The following is a 22,945-nucleotide window of genomic DNA, read 5'->3' on the forward strand; positions in this document are numbered from 1 at the left end:
TTTCTGGACCTACGCCAACTCATATTGATTTTTGAATCTATATAAGGTGATAAATCCACGTCTGACGGTAGAATGGGTAGATGTTTTTCAATTGCCTGCTTCAAGAGTTTCCATTCAGGACAGAAGGTTCCAATGAACCTGATTTTAGTCTCATCCGTCTTGATCTTATGCTGATGTTGGGAGATCAGAGTGTCTCTGCTGGTCTGAAGTGCTGCTTTTTGAGCCCTCTTGAGAGAATGCTTGCTGTATCCCCTTTCTAATAGCCGATTAATCAATTCATGACTTTTCATCTTATAGATCCCTACCTCCGAACAATTGCGCCTTAATCTCAAAAATTCCCCTTTAGGAATGTTCTCAATAGTGGGGGGGGCGGGGGGGGGGGGGAATGTGCGCTGGTTTGGAGGAGGACGCTACTTGTAGCGGTTTCTTTCCGATAGAGTTCCGTGGCTAGAATGCCGTCAGGTGATTTGTAAACCCGTAGATCCAGAAAAGAAACCATATCTGTGCTGATTGTATGTGTTAATTTAATGTTCAGGCTGTTGTTGTTGAGGTGATGAATAAAGGACAACAGGAGTTCCTCTGTCCCATCCCAGATAATAAAGATATCGTCTATATATCTGAGCCAGATTAAGACATGTTCTGTGTACCTGTCATTGTCTTCATTGAGTTTGCTCCCATCTTCCAAAAAATAAATTGGCATATGTCGGTGCGCAGGCTGCACCCATTGCGGTACCTCTAAGTCATACTTTTCTCTTGTCTTGCCCATATTTGCTTCTCAGGGATTTGTCAAGCGGCTAACTCACATTTGCAATCTAGTGAAGTGTTAACCTTAAATAATAAAAGATATATGCATAGTGTTATACTGCATGGCATAAATTGGAATACACCAACATTTTCCAGCATAAACTCGTACAAGATGAGATGGTCTACACACGGTAGACAATATTCGCTTATATAAGGCACAAATCACCAACACACAGGAAGTTTGTCTCCCCTCTAATCTTCATGGAATGGATCCCCCCTCTCGGTAGGCTCATATGCGAGGAATATGCAAATGAAGAAGGGCTCGATAGTGTGATACCATAAAACAATTTTAATACAAAGCTTTAAAAGAATAGGACAGGTGGACTCTCACCAATTTTGTTGGTCTACAAATGTAAGTAGACAAATGCGCATTCAAAAACAACCAGGCGTCCCCAGACGAAATTGATGACAGCAAGTGAGTCCTCCACTTGTCCCCAAGATACCATCACCAACGCGTTTCAATAACAACTTGTTATCTTTTTCAAGGTGAGCTGGTACCCACACTATCAGTGTATTTATACCCCACCCATTAAAAGTAAAAAAGTCCTATTTCCAGACATGGATTATCCTAACAACTGAAATCCCTTATTCAACCCATATGGCAAGCCAGTCCTCAATGTCCATTTCACACTATCATGCCAACACTTGATACCCGCTCTCGGATGTTTCGAACGATCGAGCCGCTACTTCCGGCGGAAGTGGCGCTCACTGCTGTACTCCACGTGCGGCTCCCGTTCAGAACCTGTCTCCAGCGGAAATGCGTCATTACGCAGTCATCCGGTTCTCTGTAACCATAGTGATGCGGGAGTTCTCTCAACGGAAATGCATCACTGAAGTGTCCGACGCTGATATTCACAATGCCGGAAGTATAGTGTCCGTCCATGATCATGTCATGCAGAGATCCCTCCACATTTCAATAAACAAAGTCTGCATTCAGCGCCATTTTTATGGAGACCGGCCAACCCATAAAATTGAATAAACAACGATATGTTATAAACCAATACTAAAAACCATGTATAATAGATAATAATGATAATATATTAATTGTAGCCACCAGTACATGTTCCAACCCCCTCTAATATTTCATCTGGGTAATTCTTATTTACAAATACATTTAAAACATCTACTGGAGGCACATAACACAATAAAGTGCATATCAGAGAAATAATGTTGAGCATTAAAATGTAGAAGCCTTCGACCTGATGGAGTTCAAATGAACCACTTTGTCTCAAAATCTTTGTTGAGCCCTGTTGGTTCCAAGGTCTTATACTTAAAGATAGTCTGCATCTCTATCCTAGCCAGTTTTTTAGGTAAATTGCCCCCTCTCCTATCTGATGTGACTTTCTTCAAGGCATAAAAATTCTTAATAGGTATAGGGTCAGAGTTGTGAACATTTTTAAAATGTGATGACAGGGTGTGAGTCTCCACCCCTTTCTTAATGTTACGGAGATACTCTCCAATTCTGACTTTCAACGCCCTACCAGTTCTCCCAATATAAAATTGATTACACCTACATTCAATGCACTATATAACGTTAGTCGAGTGGCATGTGATGAACTCTTTTACAGCATGTTTCCTATCATTAATGATGATCTCCTCCTTTTTACTGCCAAAGGTGTTGGGAATATTCCTACAGGCGATACAAGACCCACACCTATAGAATCCCTTAGATGTTATCATAGATTGGGCCGAAGGTACACCATGATAGCTACGAACTAATTTAGACTGTAGGTTGGGCACTTTTCTATATATACAGATGGGTCTATCTGGAAATTCTGAACCAATAACAGGGTCTTTCTTTAATAACACAGTAACAGTGGGAAACAAACTGAGAAATTTAAAATCTTCAACTTAAGCTCCCATACCCTTTTAGAAGCCGAATGGTCCTTATTGGTGAAAGGGCTAAAATATGCCCACGCCATTAAGGTGAACCAATTTGACCTCTTTATCGATATTGAGAAATTTACAATGAAATTAACTTTGAAGAAGTTCTTCAAAATCAAAGAGGGTGAAGCTATAGTTATGGAGGCTAACCAAACTAGTTCTTTTAAACCCATGTCTACTTTTTATCCTGCCCATCTTAAGGGTTGTTTTATAGAGACCTTCATGCATTCAGTAAGGGAGGACTGTGAAAAACTGGAAAAAGAGAGGATCCAATATAATTTAAATCATCAAGAGAGAGGAGCCATTAAGACTCTCACTTCTAATAAGGATCTTATTATTAAGCCCGCCGATAAGGGGGGCGGCATCGTCCTGATGGACAGAAAGGATTATGAGGAGGAAATTTACCAGCAGCTAGGTGATAAAACTACATATAAACAGATGCGGGGTGACCCCACTAAGAGAATTCAAATTCAGTTAAAGGAACTGATAGAGAAATATAACAAAAAGGGAGTGATTACTGAGGCTGAATGTAAATCTCTATTTGTTGAATGCCCTGTTATACCAACTATTTATGTTCTGCCCAAAATGCATAAGAGCGTGGTGAATCCCCCAGGCAGACCAATAGTCTCCAGGGTAGAGTCTTTGACTGCAAACCTATCACATATGATAGATCATCATCTGCAACCCTTTGTCTTACTTAATTGTTCGCATTTAAGGGATACAGGGGATGTCATACGCATTTTGAATGACATCACATGGAAAGAAACTTATTTTTTAATAACTGCTGTCAATGCCCTGTATACAAATATAGACCATCAACAAGGGCTAGAAGCCAACCACTTAACTGACGATTTTTCCCTTCAAAAGCGTAAAAACATTGTTTTTTTTTTATTTATTTATTTAATCAAGTTGAAAAAGTATTTTTTAAAATATTTAAACATTATACTATGTATATCTGCAGAACGGATCTCCTCGTCAAAAACGGGGGGACAGGGTAGGATGGCGTAGTTTCATGAAATCTGACCATGCCAGTTAAGTGGTTAAAGAAACGTTGATAAAATCTGATTTGCTGGTCAATATGCAGGAATTTATTATTGAGGGGATCAGTTTTATTTTATATAACAACTACTTTGTCTTTAAGGACGATTTTTTCCTGCAGGAATGCGGCACTGCCATGGGCACCAGGTTCGCCCCTAGTTATGCCAACATCTTCATGAGTGCCTGGGAGGACAAATATGTCTGGGCTGAAGGCACCCATAGGGCGAACCTGGTGTCCTGGCACAGATACATTGATGACATTTTGTTCATTTGGGAAGGGGATGAGGCTAATTTGAACCATTTTTGTGCCCACCTCAATACGAATGACCATCATGTTAAGTTAGTGTTTGATGTGAGTTGAGAGCAGGTCAACTTCCTGGATCTTAATATATACATAGAAGAAGGTAACATCAAAACTAGAAATTATGTCAAACCAACAGATTCTAGATCGTATATTAACAGATTAAGCTGCCATCATGATAATTGGCTAGATAGCGTACCAATGGGCCAATTTAAAAGGCTGAGGAGGAATTGTTCTGATCAACAAATGTTTTTGTCCCAAGCGTCTATTATGGAAGATTGATTTGTGGAATCAGGCTATGATAAACAGGCACTCAAAGAGGCCTTAAACACTGTTTCAAAATTAGACAGAACAACTCTCATTAAACCTAGAATGAAGGAAAAAGACAATCAAAATGAGAAATTTAAGTGGGCCTTCATTACAAATTATTCCTCTCAACATAATAAAGTAAGGAATATTCTGAAAAAACACTGGCCTTTATTAAAGAAAGACCCTGTTATTGGTTCAGAATTGCCAGATAGACCCATCTGTATATATATAGAAAAGCGCCCAACCTACAGTCTAAATTAGTCCGTAGCTATCATGATGTACAGATGTAGCCACCTTTATCTTGACTGTTTCTCCGCCGAGACGGGCGTTTAGTCACACTAAGGCGATAGCTGAGTTTAATCACAGGTAGGCGCGTTGAGGCGATCTAGATACTCATCATGCATTACACATCTCCACCACTGTGTGGCTAATGCTCCACTAATCCAGTACTTTCGATCGTACAGTATAGCGGCGGATTGATCTACAGCTCTGGCAATACTGTAGGCGTAACGGGAGGCGGTGGAAAAAGTATGGAGTACTGTATGTGTATGGAGACGCAACTACAGTAATTGTGTAAAAGGAAGAATGTACAGGACAATGTATAAACACCGTGCTTTTAAAATACATGAGCGTCTGGGAATGGAGGGCTACAGTAGCTAGCAGGAGGCGGTGGAAAATACCGTGCTTTACAAATGCGAGCGTCCGAGTCCTCTAAGGCATAAACCAACACCAATGGGGTGGGGGCCGGGCGCTGTTTGCAGTACTTTCACACATGAAATTGGGAGTCTCTCATGAGGCGTCGTGGGCTAGGGGTGAAGGCTCCCACCTCCCACGCTGGGGGTCCAGGGTTCGAGACGTGATGTGCCTTTTTTTTTTTTTTTTATTGTAATAATACACTGTATTATTTTATCTACATTGTAAGACAGTCAATGGAAAGGTGCACACAAGTTACATATAAATCAGAGTACATCTGCAGGAGCGATTCTTTACGCTAAATGCAACTAAACAGCGGGAATGAGTAGAAATGAGTGTATTCTGACGCTACTGTGAGCAAAACAGTACTATACAGTAGATATTTGGCGTTTGTGTATTGCACATGACCTGAATTCCCTCCCTGTCTACTGCATGATCTGTGCAGGCTCCCAGGGGGGAAGGGCAATAGGCTAGCAGGAGGCTACTGGGGACTCAGACTCATACAGTACTTGCATTTCAAAAGCACAGTATTTTCCATCGCCTCCCGCTTGCCCATCGCCCTTCCCCCCTCGGATCCTGCACAGGTCATGCAGTAGACAGGGAGGGAGTTATTCACGTAAACTAGGGCAAAGCTGCAGGAGCAGTTGTACTGTTTAGGGTCTATGCACCATATGGTATACATACAATTCTATAGCAGGGCAGACTCAATTGAAATGGCTACCGCCTGTGTCTCCTCGCCCAATGGAGGCCCTTGGCTATGGAGCAAGTAACAGCACAGATTTGGTAGGTCACGGGGCAATGCTGAAGGAGCGTCAGAATCCCCTAGCTAAAATACACAGGGGTGATAGGGATAAGTGAGGTCTTTGCGCATAACGATACACCGCAAAGTTCCCCATGGTTTTGATTATGCCTTTTCTTTGAACACGGTATTTTCCACTGCCTCACCCTACCCCCATCCCACTTTCCCCTTCCCCCCCTGGGAGCCTGCAAAGTACATGCAGTAGACAGGGAGGGAGTTCCGATCAGGTTACAAGACATGTGCAACAGTATACTACTGTATGTAGGAAAATCCACCGCCCACTCTGATTTATGTGAAACCTGTGTGCACCCTTCCATTGAATGTATAACAAAGAAAAATAATAATAATAAAGTGAATGTTACAGGAACACATTAAAAAAGGTTGGCACTTCCTTCCCATTGGTGTTGGTTTATGCTTTAGGGGACTCGGACGTTAATACTTGTATTTCAAAAGCACAGTGTTTTCCACCGCCTCTCCCTACCCCCATCGCCCTTCCCCCCTGGGAGCCTGCACAGGTCATGCAGTGGACAGGGAGGGAGTTCAGGTCAGGTACAATACACAAATGCTGACGATCTACAGTACTGTTTTGCTCAGTTAGTTGCGTTGGAATACACTAATTTATACTCATTACCGCTGTGTATTTGTATATAGCGGAATGAATCGCTGCTGCAGATTTACTTTGATTTATGTGAATCCTGTGTGCACCCTTTCATTGAATGTACAACAAAGAAAAAAAATAATAAAGTGAATGTCACGGGAACATAGAAAAAAAAAGGTTGGCACTTTGTGACTCTCAGCATGGGAGGTGGGAGCCTTCATCACTAGGTTGGTATGGAAGGGGAGACAATTAGCTACCGGAGGGTACCAACTCCAAGTTTCTGTGACCCCCACAAGGCTCATGGCAAGCGTCGGAACCTATGGTGGGTCTGAATTAACGGTCCCATTATAGTCTATGGGAAAATGGGTCCACTTTGCGTACTGATATCTCTGGTTCTGGGTGTCCCAGAGACTCAGGACTGGTACCATACAAAAGAGGAGACTCTTGGCTTTCGGGGCAGACCAACCACTAGTTTATGTGACACTGGAAAAGGAAACGGGAAGCAACCGTGTTTCGGGTCCCCTCCAGTTGTCCGCCTAGCTTGCACAGGATACAGGGTTTCTGGCTAGATAGGAAATACTGTACAGAAATGCTAAGCATGGTAATTTGACATCCAGGAACATAGGGAGTAGTTTTTATCTCACTCCATTATACTTAGAAAAATTACACTTGCCACTGTACGTTACAAGCTGTTTGTGCTAATTAGTACACTAGTAGAACATACTGTACAGAGATACTAAGGACAGTGATTTGGCATCCACGAACTTAGGGAGGAGCTTTTATCTCTCTCCATTGTAATATTTCTAAGTATAATGGAGAGAGATAAAAGCTCCTCCCTAAATTCCTGGGTGCCAAATAACCGTCTTTAGTATCTCTGTATAGTATTTTCAATTAGGGTACTAATTAGCACGGACAGCTTGTAAAGTACAGCGGCAAGTTTAATCTTTCTATGTAAAATGGAGAGAGATAAAAGCTCCTCTGGAAGTTCCCAGATGCCAAATCACCATTCTTAGTATCTCTGTACAGTATGTTCTACTAGTATACTAATTAGCACAAACAGCTTTTAACTGGATGCCAAATCGCCATACTTCGTATCTCTGTTCAGTATGTTCTATTAGGGTACTAATTAGCACGAACAGCTTGTAACGTACAGCGGCAAGTTTAATCTTTCTATGTATAATGGAGAGAGATAAAAGCTCCTCAATAAGTTCCTGGATACAAAATCACCATACTTAGTATCTCTGTACAGTATGTTCTATTAGGGTACCAATTAGCTGTTTGTGCTAATTAGTACCCTAATAGAAAATACTATGCAGAGATACTAAGGATGGTGATTTGGCAACCAGGAACTTAGGGAGGAGCATTTATCTCTCTATATTATACATAGTAAGATTAAAATTGCCACTGTACGTTACAAGCTGTTTGTGCTAATTAGTACCCTAATAGAAAATACTATGCAAAGATACTAAGGATGGTGATTTGGCAACCAGGAACTTAGGGAGGAGCTTTTATCTCTCTATATTATACATAGAAAGATTAAAATTGCCACTGTACGTTACAAGCTGCTCGTGCTAATTAGTACACTAGTAGAACATACTGTACAGAGATACTAAGTACAGTGATTTGGCATCCATGAACTTAGGGAGGAGCTTTAATCTCTCCATTGTAATCTATCTAAGTATAATGGAGAGAGATAAAAGCTCCTCCCTAAATTCCTGGATGCCAAATTGCTGTCCAGAGTATCGCTGTACTCTATGTTCTACTAGTGTACTAAATAGCACGAACAGCTTGTAACGTACAGTGGCAAGATTAATCTTTCTATGTATAATGGAGAGAGATAAAAGCTCCTCAGTAAGTTCCTGGATGCCACATCACTATACTTAGTATCTCTGTACAGTATTTTCTATTAGGGTACTAATTAGCTGTTCGTGCTAATTAGTACCCTAATAGAAAATACTATACAGAGATACTAAGGACGGTGATTTGGCAACCAGGAACCTAGGGAGGAGCTTTTATCTCTCTATATTATACATAGAAAGATTAAACTTGCCACTGTACGTTACAAGCTGTTCGTGCTAATTAGTACACTAGTAGAACATACTGTACAGAGATACTAAGTACAGTGATTTGGCATCCACGAACTTAGGGAGGAGCTTTATTCTCTCTCCATTATAATCTTTCTAAGCATAATGGAGAGAGATAAAAGCTCCTCCCTAAGGTTCCTGGATGCCAAATCACTGTATGTAGTATCTCTGTACAGTATGTTCTACTAGTGTACTAATTAGCACGAACAGCTTGTAACGTACAGTGGCAAGATTAATCTTTCTATGTATAATGGAGAGAGATAAAAGCTCCTCAGTAAGTTCCTGGATGCCACATCACTGTACTTAGTATCTCTGTACAGTATTTTCTATTAGGGTACTAATTAGCTGTTCGTGCTAATTAGTACCCTAATAGAAAATACTATACAGAGAAACTAAGGATGGTGATTTTGCAACCAGGAACTGAGGGAGGAGCTTTTATCTCTCTACATTATACATAGAAAGATCAAAACTGCCACTGTACGTTACAAGCTGCTCGTGCTAATTAGTATACTAGTAGAACATACTGTACAGAGATACTACAGACAGTAATTTGGCATCCAGGAACCTTAGGGAGGAGCTTTTATCTCTCTCCGCTGTAATCTTTCTAAGTATATAGGAGAGAGATAAAAGCTCCTCCCTAAGTTCCTGGATGCCAAATCACTGTCTGTAGTATCTCTGTACAGTATGTTCTATTAGGGTACTAATTAGCACGAACAGCTTGTAACATACAGCGGCAAGTTTAATCTTTCTATGTATAATAGAGAGAGATAAAAGCTCCTCAGTAAGTTCCTGGATACCAAATCACCGTCCTTAGTATCTCTGTACAGTATGTTCTATTAGGGTACTAATTAGCACGAACAACTAATTAGTACCCTAACAGAAAATACTGTACAGAGATACTAAGTACAGTGATGTGGCATCCAGGAACTTACTGAGGAGCTTTTATCTCTCTCCATTATACATAGAAATATTAAACTTGCCACTGTATGTTACAAGCTGTTCGTGCTAATTAGTACACTAGTAGAACATAGAGTACAGCGATACTCTGGATGGCAATTTGGCATCCAGGAATTTAGGGAGGAGCTTTTATCTCTCTCCATTATGCTTAGAAAGATTACAATGGAGAGAGATTAAAGCTCCTCCCTAAGTTTGTGGATGCCAAATCACTGTACTTAGTATCTCTGTACAGTATGTTCTACTATTGTACTAATTAGCACGAACAGCTTGTAACGTACAGTGGCAAGTGTAATTTTTCTAAGTATAATGGAGAGAGATAAACTCATCCCTATGTTCCTGGATGTCAAATTACCATGCTTAGCATTTCTGTACAGTATTTCCTATCTAGCCAGAAACCCTGCATCCTGTGCAAGCTAGGCGGACAACTGGAGGGGACCCGATACACGGTTGCTTACTGTTTCCCTTTCCAGTGTCACATAAACTAGTCGTTTGTCTGCCCTGAAAGCCAAGAGTCTCCTCTTTTAAATGGTACCAGTCCCGAGTCTCTGGGACACCCAGAACCAGAGATATCAGTACGCAAAGTGGACTCATTTTCCCATAGACTATAATGGGCCCGTTAATTCAGACCCACCATGGGTTCCGACGCTTGCCATGAGCCTTGTGGGGGTCACAGAAACTTGGAGTTGGTACCCTCTGGTAGCTAATTGTCTCCTCTTCCATACCAACCTAGCGATGAAGGCTCTTACGTCCCACACTGAGAGTCCCAGCTTTGAGTCCCAAAGTGCCAACCTTTTTTTTTTTATATGTTCCCGTGACATTCACTTTATTATTGTTTTTCTTTGTTATACATTCAATGAAAGGGTGCACACAGGTTTCACATAAATCAAAGTAAATCTGCAGCAGCGATTCATTCCGCTATATACAAATACACAGCGGTAATGAGTATAAACTAGTGTATTCCGACGCAACTAACTGAGCAACACAGTACTGTAGATTGTCGGCATTTGTGTATTGTACCTGACCTGAACTCCCTCCCTGTCCACTGCATGACCTGTGCAGGCTCCCAGGGGGGAAGGGCAATGGGGGTAGGGAGAGGCGGTGGAAAATACGTGCTTTTCAAATACAAGTATTTGCGTCCGAGTCCCCTAAGGCATAAACCAACACCAATGGGAAGGAAGTGCCAACCTTTTTTTAATGTGTTCCTGTAACATTCACTTTATTATTTTTTTTTTTCTTTGTTATACATTCAATGGAAGGGTGCACACAGGTTTCACATAAATCAGAGTGGGCGGGGGATTTTCCTACATACAGTAGTATACTGTTGCACGTCTTGTAACCTGATCGGAACTCCCTCCCTGTCTACTGCATGTACATTGCAGGCTCCCAGGGGGGAAGGGGAAAGTGGGATGGGTGTAGGGCGAGGCAGTCGAAAATACTGTGTTCAAAGAAAAGGCATAATTAAAACCATGGGGAACTTTGCAGTCTATCGTTATGTGCATATACCTCGCTTAGTCCTATCGCCCCTGTGTATTTTAGCTAGGGGATTGTGACGCTCCTTCAGCATTGCCCCATAGCCTGCAAAATCTGGACTGTTACTTGCTCCGTAGCCTAGGGCCTCCGTGGAGCAAGGAGTCATAGGTGGTAGCCATTTCAATTGAGTTTGCCCTGCTACAGAATTGTATGTGTACTGTACGGTGCATAGAACCTTAACAGAACCGCTCCTGCAGCTTTGCCCTGGTTTTTGTGAATAAAAAAATAATAAAGTGTATGGAAAAAACTAACATGCATTCGTACTTTAGAAATCGAACTCGGGACTCTGAGTATAGGAAGCGGAACACTTCACCACTTCGCTGCAGACAGATGAATAAATCCATTGGTTTTGATTATGCTGTAATGGCTATGGGATTAGGACGCTAACATACTGTACAAAATTCCTAATCTCAAGAGGCAATAGTGAACTTCTAACACGTCCATTTGCGACAGTGTACACTACTGGTTTTATGTTGTTTTGTCTGCGGGACTCGGACGCTCACGTATTCATAAAGTACTGTACATGGATCATATACTGTATGCTGTACTATTTGCGTCTGTACCGTATATACTGTATTAAATAATGCAGCATAATGAGTATTTACTGTAATAAATAATGCAGCGTAATGAGTATTTACTGTATGCAGCGTAATGAGACGCTTAGTAAAGTAGTCCTTATTATATATTTCAGTATTGTATTTTACGGGAGACCACACGCATGCGCAGTGGTGATTGTAAAAGGCGACATCTGGTGGATGATCGCAGGTATTACACGTAAAGGTAACGCCAAACGCTCTGTCTGCCTCTGTGCGATTAGGTATGCCTCTCTGTGACTAGGCGCGCCTCCCTACGCCCTGGTACGCTGCGTATGCTCGATCGGGACAAACGCCTCAGCCAGTCAAGATAAAGGTGGCTACATCTGTACCTTCAGCCCAATCTATGATAACATCTAAGGGATTCTTTAGGTGTGGGTCTTGTATCGCCTGTAGGAATATTCCCAACACCTTTGGCAGTAAAAAGGAGGAGATCATCATTAATGTTAGGAAACATGCTGTAAAAGAGTTCATCACATGCCACTCGACTAACGTTATATACTGCATTGAATGTAGGTGTAATCAATTTTATATTGGGAGAACTGGTAGGGCGTTGAAAGTCAGAATTGGAGAGTATCTCCATAACATTAAGAAAGGGGTGGAGACTCACGCCCTGTCATCACATTTTAAAAATGTTCACAACTCTGACCCTATACATATTAAGAATTTTTATGCCTTGAAGAAAGTCACATCAGATGGGTGAGGGAGCAATTTACCTAAAAAACTGGCTAGGATAGAGACTAGAGACTATCTTTAGGTATAAGACCTTGGAACCAACAGGGCGCAACAAAGATTTTGAGACAAAGTGGTTCATTTGAACTCCATCAGGTCGAAGGCTTCTACATTTTAATGCTCAACATTATTTCTCTGATATGCACTTTATTGCGTTATGTGCCTCCAGTAGATGTTTTATATGTATTTGTAAATAAGAATTACCCAGATGAAATATTAGAGGGGGTTGGAACATGTACTGGTGGCTACAATTAATATATTATCATTATTATCTATTATACATGGTTTTTAGTATTGGTTTATAACATATTGTTGTTTATTCTATTTTATGGGTTGGCTGGTCTCCATAAAAATGGCGCTGAATGCAGACTTTGTTTATTGAAATGTGGAGGGATCTCTGCATGACATGATCATGGACGGACACTATACTTCCGGCATTGTGAATATCAGCGTCGGACACTTCAGTGACGCATTTCCGCTGAGAGAACTCCTGCGTCACTATGGTTACCGAGAACGATATGACTGCGTAATGACACATTTCCGCTGGAGACAGGTTCTGAATGGGAGCCGCACGTGGAGTACAGCAGTGAGCGCCACTTCCGCCGGAAGTAGCGGCTCGATCATTCGAAACATCCGAGAGCGGGAAACAAGTGTTGGCATGATAGTGTGAAATGGACATTGAGGACTGGCTTGCCATATTGGTTGAATAAGGGATTTCAGTTGTTAGGATAATCCATGTCTGGAAATAGGACTTTTTTACTTTTAATGGTGGGGTGTAAATACCCAGATAGTGTGGGTACCAACTCACCTTGAAAAATATAACAAGTTGTTATTGAAACGCGTTGGTGAATGGTATCTTGGGGACACGTGGAGGACTCACTTGCTGTCATCAATTTTGTCTGGGGACGCCTGGTTGTATTTGAATGCGCATTTGTCTACTTATATTTGTAGACCAACAAAATTGGTGAGAGTCCACCTGTCCTATTCTTTTAAAGCTTTGTATTAAAATTGTTTTATGGTATCACACTATCGAGCCCTTCTTCATTTGCATATTCCTCGCATATGAGCCTAACGAGAGGGGGAATCCATTCCATGAAGATTAGAGGGGAGACAAACTTCCTGTGTGTTGGTGATTTGTGCCTTATATAAGCGAATATTGTCTACCGTGTGTAGACCATCTCATCTGGTACGAGTTTATGCTGGAAAATTTTGGTGTATTCCATTTTATGCCATGCAGTATCACACTATGCATATATCTTTTATTATTTAAGGTTAACACTTCACTAGATTGCAAATGTGAGTTAGCCACTTGACAAATTCCTGAGAAGCGCCTGTGAATTGGTGTGGTAATCCTTTCTATTTGTTCCCACTCAATGTTGTTTAATGCACATCTCAGCATACTGAAGTTATCCTTTCTAAAGTTAAATGTTTTTGTTGAACCCTTATAGCTATGTTTCCTGAAACTGATGTCGAAAGTGATCATATAGTGATCACTGTTACCCAATGTCTCCCAACTTAAGTATTCGATATAATGTCCACATTATTAGTAATTACTAGATCTAGAGTAGTTTTACCCCTAGTTGGGTCCTCGTCTGGCCTCCATCAAGGTTCATGTTTCTGCTTTGTCGGTTTGGTTTCAGAGAAAAATTGCGACCTTACCTGATGTGCATACGTTCACTCAGGGTGTTCACTGTTGGCCTTAGCTTTAACACATGAATCGTTACTCCAATTAATATCAGGATAGTTAAAATCCCCAATCACTGGGATGTCCCCCAATAACGCAGCCCTTTCGATTTGCTGCAAGAGTTGTTCTTCCTCATCTATGCTAATATCTGGCTGTTTGTAGCACCTGCCTATAACTAGTTTTTTTGCATCAATACCCCCACTTGAGATTTCAACCCATAGTGACTCCACATTATCCCCTGTCCCCTCATAAATAACCTCCTTAAAGTATGGTTTAAGAGATGGTTTAACATAAAGACATACACCTACTCCTCTTTTGCTTGCCCTGTCCCTCCTGAAAAAAGAATACCCCTCCAACTTTGCAACCCAGTCGTGAGAGTCGTCCCACCATGTTTCCGTAATACCTATAATATCATACTCAGCCTTTGATGACAACAATTTCAATTCCCCCATTTTACCTGATAGACTTCTTGAGTTTGAAAGCATACATTTTAGTTTAGTGGTTCCCTTATCCAATTGTTTTTTTTAAAGGTATCCTATCATGGTTTACTAGAGCCTGCCTAGAGTTACTCTTACAGACTGTCCTTCTCGCTCCGTTTCCATCCCCACCATACTTAATACTACCCACCTTACTCTTCTCTTTGATCAACTGAGTGTTTCGGCCTAAATTCTCCACCCTGACATAAGTATTTTCCCTTATGCTACGTACATCCTTTTCTATATGCTGTAATGATGACACATAAATGTTGTTAGTTAATGTTTTGTCAATACCTTTGTTAATACCCTTTTTAGAACCCATGCAAATACCCTTGCCCTTGCCAGCTGCTCTTTCCCTCCCCCTTCTCCACCCCCATTTAGCTCACTACCACCATCTTTACTATTCTCGCTGCATGACTCATAGTTTCTAACTAGACCCTCCCCCCATGCTCCTAGCTTAAGAGCTCCTCCAACCTACTAACCATCCTTCCCCCCAGCACCGCAGCCTCTTCCTCATTCAGCTGCAATCCATTGCGACAAAAAAGATGGCGCCTGACTGAGAAGTCCGCCCAGTGTTCCAGGAACACAAACTCCTCCTTCCTACACCAGTCTCTAAGCCACACATTTACCTCCCTAATCTCTCTCTGCCACCCTGGGCTAGTGCGTGAACTGGTAATATTTCGGAGAATATTACCTTAGATGTCCTTTCTTTTAGTTTCTGGCCTAGGTCCCTATAATCTTTCTTAAGGACATTCCACCTACCACTAACTTTGTCGTTGGTGCCAAGGTGCACCAAGACCGAAGGGTCTTTCCCAGCCCCTCCCAACAATCTATCTACCCAGTCCGCGATGTGCCGTACCAGAGCACCCGGGAGACAACAGACCATATGGTGATCATGATCCTGGTAGCAGATTGCCCTATGTGCCTTCCTGATGATAGAGTCCCCTACCACCACCATCTGCTTGTGTGTCTCTCTAACTTTCATCCCATCTGAGCCAGAGGAATCAGTCCTCCGGTTGCTAGAGGGAACAGTCTCCTCCTGCTCCATCATTTCCTCGCTATCATCCACCAAATCTTTGTCCAGTTGGGCAAATTTGTTCAGGTTTGATAGTTCAGAGATGTCGTGCCTCCCTCTCTTTTTCTTCCTTCTAACAGTGACCCAGCTGGCTACCTGATTTTCCTCGTCTTCCGGTGACCCCTCCCGCAACTCCTCCACCGTTCTATCTAAACCTTGCTCGAGATTCTGAATATCTCTCAGTCGCGTAACGGTCTGCTCTAGATCAGTTACGTGGGCTTCCAGGGCAACCGTTCGCACACATCTCATGCATATGTATTCGCACTGGGACGGCTGCTCCAGGTGCGCATACATCTTGTACGACACACACTGAGTGAGATTCTCAATCACGGCCCCTCCCATTGTTTCAAAACTCAACTCCCTATTACCTTCAGAAGAACAATGCAAAACAATACAAAACTATGCAATATGATATTGACTATGATCTAGCTGTGAAGAGAATCAATATTCACAACACAACAGAAACAGTCAATTCAATCACATACACAATAATGTAGATAATCAATACTTATCTGAGTGGGCCCTCTCCTGCGTCACCAATACTCCTCCTTGCAGATGCTCCAGCTCTCCGCAACTCCTTCTCACTTGCTGCCGTGCACCCGGCTTCCGGCACCTGCTTCGTCCACAGTTCATAGTCCTCACTCACGCAGGCTGTGGCTTCCGCTGCACACACTCGGTCACCCAGCAGCAGCCCTCCCACCCTCTCTCTCCCCTAGCAACACACTCTCACTCACTCTCACCCTGCAACAGCACTCACACTCTTTCACCCCCCAGCAGCGCCCACTCACTCACTCACTCACCCAGCAGCAGCAGCAGCCCTCTCACTTCCTTCCTTCTTTCTTTCTTTCACACACTTATTCACACACTGAACGTGGCCCTCACACATTTACTTGCTCACTCACTCACACACTCACTCACTCACACACTCCACTGGCTGCGCTAGCAGCAACGGTCCGGCAGTGGTAGGGCCCTCACACTTACACACTCTCCCTCACTCCCATACACACAGCAGCGTCAACACACACACAGCACACACGCAGCAGCGGCCTCACACACACGCAGCAGCGGCCTCACACACAGCAGCGGCGGCAGCAGCAGCGATCCTCCTGCTGCCTGCTCCGCTGTACTCAGCCCGCTTCCCAGCACCCGGCCTCCTCCGCACACGTGAGCGCCCGCTCATCACCCGCACGTCACTTCCGCTTCCGCCAGTAGTATCCCGCTTCGCTTCTGCCAGCAGCCTCCGCTCTTCAATTACAAATCGCTCTGTCCATACAATGGTATGAACAAACAAGGAATGAGAAGATTAAACTCCACCTGTACACTCACATTTATCACTGTATTGCAGCAATGACCCTACATACAATACTGAGCAGGTGTGATATAGAGGGGTATGGTTCATTAGATTAACAGTAAAAAGCTCAACACAAACAAAAGGTTGACATGAAAATAGTCTACACATGAAAAGGTCGACATGAGTGTTTTAAGTTTTTGGGGTATCAATTTTTACATTTGAGCACAGGGCCCCCCGAAAAGTGCGCCATGTCCCCTTGTGTGCCTCGCTTTGCTTGCAATGCTTCGGGCAAGGCTCCTCGCTTACTGCCACTGCACTCAGCACAGGTTACCATTCCCAATCGTAGTCCATGTGGATGGTAAAGTGTGAAAAAGTTCTAAGAATGAAAAGAAACTCATGAAAACTCATGTCGACAATATGATGTGTCGACCATTGTCAAGTGGACCTTTTTACTGTCGACCTAAAGACTAGATATCATTATTGAGGGTATGTATGGAGATAGAGAAACAGAACTACTGTATATACTTAGAGGGGGAAGTAGAGAGTTGTGGGCCCAGGTGCAACAATATGCTCTGCCCCCACCACCACCACGATTCCTAGTACCCCCACCCCTTCAATATCCGACACAAACCCACAGAATAAAAACAAGAGACGTACATTCTGTTTCGCTTTAAAATAGGAAACAGTGATAAAACAAAACTGGTTAATAACATACAGCAATAGAGGCAGGACGGCCCTGCTCGGAAGCTTACTATAATATAAATATCTCAATCTATATTTGTGACCACAGGTTATATATTCAACTAATGATGTGTGTGGAAATTGAGTAAGGGAAACTCCTAACAGATGGCAAAGATGCAACTACTCAAGTTGCAAAATATGTAAACAGACAAGAGATGCAACCAAGCACTTTTACTAGTAACTCAATATAAAAAAACTATATATAATTAGATTAAAATTTTTTTTTTATATATTTATATATATATATATATATATATATATATATATATTCTGCCACTGACAAGCTCATGTCACAGCGCTCCCCATATATACACACACATCCCCATCACCATTATCAGCTCCCAGACCCTCATCTTCCTCAGCCACAACCCCATCTTCAGCCCCCATTACCTTCCTCAGCCCCCAGCTCCATCACCTTCCTCCTCTCCCAGCTACATCACCTTCCTCTTCCCCCAGCTACATCACCTTGCTCAGCCCCCAGTCCCCCTCACCTTCCTCAGTCACAACCCACTCACCATCCTCAGCCCATCACCTTCCTCAGACCCCAGCTCTATCACCTTCCCTGCAGTGGCAACCTAAATTATGCCATAGTAGAGCCCCTTTTATATTAGGCTAGGTATCCCAAATACACATTACGCCAGGTAGCCCTTATATTAGGGGTGGGCAAAATACGGCCCGCGGGCCGGATGCGGCCCGCAAACCGATCCTGCCCGGCTCACTGCCTCCCACCAGCGAGCAATGACAAGCGGCCCGAGCGGCTGAGCTGCTTGTCATTGCTCTGCACTGCAGTACCTCCAAGCTGCCAGCGGCGCCTCTCTCCCCTGCTGCTCCTGCATTGTACAGCCTACTCCAGAGTCCCCAGTGACAACGGCTGTGTTCAGCCGAGAAGGGGGCGGGGCTACGTGGAAGTGAGGGGGCGGGGCTACACGGGACCTCAGGGGGCGGAACTACACGGGACAAGAGCCAGGATGCTACAGATAAATCCTTCCTGCCACTGCCAGCCAGATCAGTAAGTTAATGGGAAAAGTGAAAGAAAGTGTGTGTGTGTGTGTGTGTGTGTGCGTGTGTGTGTGTGATAGTGTGCATATATTTGTGTGTGCGGGCAGTGGCGTCAGACTGTTTTTAGGTTTGGGGGAGAGATGTTTAGCTCTCGCTGTACCAACCCCTCCCGTGTTCTGTCACCATGTTACCCCCATGTTCTGTCACTATGTCACCCCCCCCCCGTGTTCTGTCACTGTGTCACACCCCCCGTGTTCTGTCACTATGTCACCCCCTCCCCGTGTTCTATCACTATGTCACCCCCCCGTGTTCTGTCACTGTCACCCCCCCGTGTTCTGTCACTATGTCACACACCCCCGTGTTCTGTCACTGTCACCCCCCGTGTTCTGTCACTATGTCACCCCCCCCGTGTTCTGTCACTATGTCACACACCCCCGTGTTCTGTCACTATGTCACACCCCCCCGTGTTCTGTCACTGTGTCACCTCCCCGTGTTCTGTCACTGTGTCACCTCCCCGAGTTCTGTCGCTGTCAACCCCACCATGTTCTGTCACCATGTCACACCCCCCGTGTTCTGTCACTGTCACCCCCACCGTGTTCTGTCACCCCCCCTCCCCGTGTTCTGTCACTGTGTCACCCCCACCGTTTTCTGTCACTGTGTCACACACCAGTGTTCTGTCACTGTCACCCCCCCTCCCCGTGTTCTGTCACCGTGTCACCCCCACCGTGTTCTGTCACCGTGTCACACACCCGTGTTCTGTCACTGTCACCCCCCCTCCCCGTGTTCTGTCACCGTGTCACCCCCCCATGTTCTGTCACCGTGTCACCCCCACCGTGTTTTGTCACTGTGTCCCCCCCCACGTGTTCTGTCACCGTGTCACCCCCACCGTGTTCTGTCACCGTGTCACCCCCACCGTGTTCTGTCACCGTGTCACCCCCACCGTGTTCTGTCACCGTGTCGCCCCCACCGTGTTCTGTCACTGTGTCACACCCCCCTGTTCTGTCACCCCCCGCCGTGTTCTGTCACCGTGTCACCCCCACCATGTTCTGTCACCGTGTCACACACCCGTGTTCTGTCACTGTCACCCCCCCTCCCCGTGTTCTGTCACCGTGTCACCCCCCCCATGTTCTGTCACCCCCACCGTGTTCTGTCACCGTGTCACTCCCACCGTGTTCTGTCACCGTGTCACCCCCACCGTGTTCTGTCACTGTGTCACACCCCCGTGTTCTGTCACCCCCACCGTGTTCTGTCACCGTGTCACCCCCACCGTGTTCTGTCACCGTGTCACACCTTTCCCCAGGGGCCATAAGACACTGGATAATTTGCTTGCTGCACAATAATTATCCTAAATAAAATGTTAATGTGTAAAAAGGCTCTCTACCTGCCGTAATGTTTGTAAAAGGGGCTCTACCTGGTGTAATGTGTGTAAGTGGCGCTGTGTGGCGCAATTTGAATAATGGAGACTATTGTGCAGCCTAATATGAATCTGTATTATTTTTTGCCCACACCCCTTCCACATGAAGCCACGTCCCTATATTTTTGGCAAGTGGGGCGAGCTGCTATTTTGTATGTGGCCCTCGGATACTGACAGGAAATGTCAAGTGGCCACTCAGCTGAAATAATTGCCCACCCCTGCCTTATATACACATTGTGCCAGGAAGCCCAATATACACATTACGCCAGGTAACCCTTGATACACATTACTCCAGGTAGCCCCATATACACATTATGCCAGGTAGCCCTTCTATACATATTACGCCATATAGCCCCATATACACATTATGCCAGGTAGCCCCTTATATACATTATGACAGGGAGCCCATTATATACATTACGCAAGGTAGCTCCATATAAACATTACGCCAGGTAGCCCAATATACACATTACAACAGGTAGCCCTTGTATACACGTTATGCCAGGTAGCCCTTGTATACACATTATGCCAGGTAGCCCCATATACACATTACGCTTGGTAGCTCTTATATACACATTATGCTAGGTAGCCCCATATACGGGTGGTTTCAGTTTGCCGGCTGTCGGGATCCCGGAGCACAGTATACCAGCGCCGGAATCCCGACAGCCAGCATACCAACACTTTTTCCCCCTCTTGGGGGTCCACGACCCCCCTGGAGGGAGAATAAATAGCGTGGCATGCGTAGCGCGGCAATGTGTTCGCAGCATGGCGAGTGCAGCAAGCTCGCAAGGGGCTCATTTGCGCTTGCCACACTGTCGGTATGCCGGCGGTCGGGATCCCGGCGCCGGTATGCTGGTCGCCGGGAGCCCGCCCGCCGGCATACCATACTACACCCCCATATACATATTATACCAGTAAGCCCCTGTATACAACTTACGCCAGGTGGCCCTTGTATACACATTATGCCAGGTAGCCCCATATACCCATTACACAAGTCAGCCCTTGTATACACATTATGCCAGGTAGCCAGGAGAGAGTAAGAGTGTGTGTTTCTCACCCTCCAAGCAGCTCAGGGACCTGCTGCTCCACTACTCACCCTCCCAGCAGCTCCAGGACCCGCCGCTCCGCTACTCACCTTCCCAGCATCTCTGGGACCTGCCATTCTGTTACTCACCCTCCCAGTATCTCCTGGACCCGCTGCTCTGCTACTCACACTCCCAGCATGTCCAGGACCCGCCGCTCTGCTACTCACCCTCCAAGCAGCTCTGGGACCCACCGCTCCGCTACTCACCCTCCCAACAGCTCTGGGACCCGACGCTCCACTACTCACCCTCCCAGCATCCTCGTGACCCGCCACTACACTACTCACCCTCCCAACATCACACGGGACCTGTCGTTCTGCTACTCACCCTCCCAGTATCTCCGAGACCTGCCGCTCTGCTACTCACCCTCCTAGTATCTCCGGGATCCACCACTCCGCTACTCGCCCTCCTAGCATGTCCAGGACCCACCGCTCTGCTACTCACCCTCACAACAGCTCCAGGACCTGCCTCTCCGTTACTCACCCCCCACAGCAGCTTTGCAACCCACCACTCTGCTGCTCACTCTCCCAACAGCACCCGAACCCACCTGCACTCTCTGATGGTTTCAGCGCCTGGAGCGTGCGCTCTGCTGGAACCGCCTCCCTACACACCTGGCTGCACAGAAAACATTTTTAAATACAGATTAAAAAAGATACATATGCAAATAAAAAACATGTAAAACTACTCTATATCCTTCCAGGGGCTGCTGCGCGGGGAAATGGCTAACTATGACAGTCACACCCTCTGCTTTTTGCCTCCCATCCCATTATGATGGTAGGCATTGGGGCAGGTCAAGAGATCTTGGCGTGACGCTGTCAGATCCTCGGCTCCCAAGAACAGAGAGAGAGAGAGGGGAAGCCGAGGCGAGGGTGGGATATAAACAGGAAAGGTGGAGGAGCTAAGCTGACTGCCCCTTGTCCTCCTCGGGATGAACCAGTCTCATCACCTGCTACTGCTGCACTGCTAGGTCTAGGGGGAGGGGGGCAATGAGAGAGCGGCTCCTCCCACATCAGAGGGGCTTTCAGCAGTCAGCTGCAGAGTGATGTCTGGGAGGAGGAGGCACGCTGGTAGGGGAGGAAATGGGAGAGCATCCCCTCCTCACCCTGCCTTGATAATCAGCAGCACTGCTGTGAGCAAAGTCTATGGGCCCAGGATGGAGGCGCTCGAGTGTGGAGGAGAGGGAAGAACAGCCCCTCCTCCCTCTCTGGCTGGGGCCTGGGCTACTACTGTGTAATTGTCAGAACCGGTGCACTGGTGGCGGCATACAATGAGTCAGTGTGACTCGTAATGCCGGCGGCTGTGGGCCCCTTAAGTGCGGTGATGCACTTGGTGCGTTACGTTGTTCCGCTACTGTATATACTGTACAGTATGTTTCTTACAAAAAAAAATATTTTTCAATGTGGCATTGCTTTACATGTTCTTATTTCTTAAGGCATTTTGTGGTCAGGCTGTGTTGAAGTTGTAAGTAAGCTAAAATGTTTGCTTCATAGAGAAACATTAAAAAAACACTGGTCTAATATGCAAATAAAAATAATTTATTTTATTAATATTAAGGTTCTTTCTCAAATCACCGCACATTTTTATTAACAAATACATGACTATTTACTATCCAGTGCTGGATTCTATGTCATCTTCTATAATATATGTACTGTATCAGCTTGTACAGATCCTGTGATTGTACCGGAAGACTCTGATTTCTACATCTAAGAAAGGGTGCTATGAATATTATTATTATTATTATTATTATTATTGATAATAATCAGAAGAATAAGATTCTAATAATGATGTATATAATAGCCTTATTACAGAAACATTGGTGTCTATTACTTCAATTGACCCTGCTCTTTTATGAACATAGGGA

This window comes from Pseudophryne corroboree, chromosome 1 (assembly GCF_028390025.1).
Source record: "Pseudophryne corroboree isolate aPseCor3 chromosome 1, aPseCor3.hap2, whole genome shotgun sequence".
Taxonomy (NCBI): Eukaryota; Metazoa; Chordata; class Amphibia; order Anura; family Myobatrachidae; genus Pseudophryne; species Pseudophryne corroboree.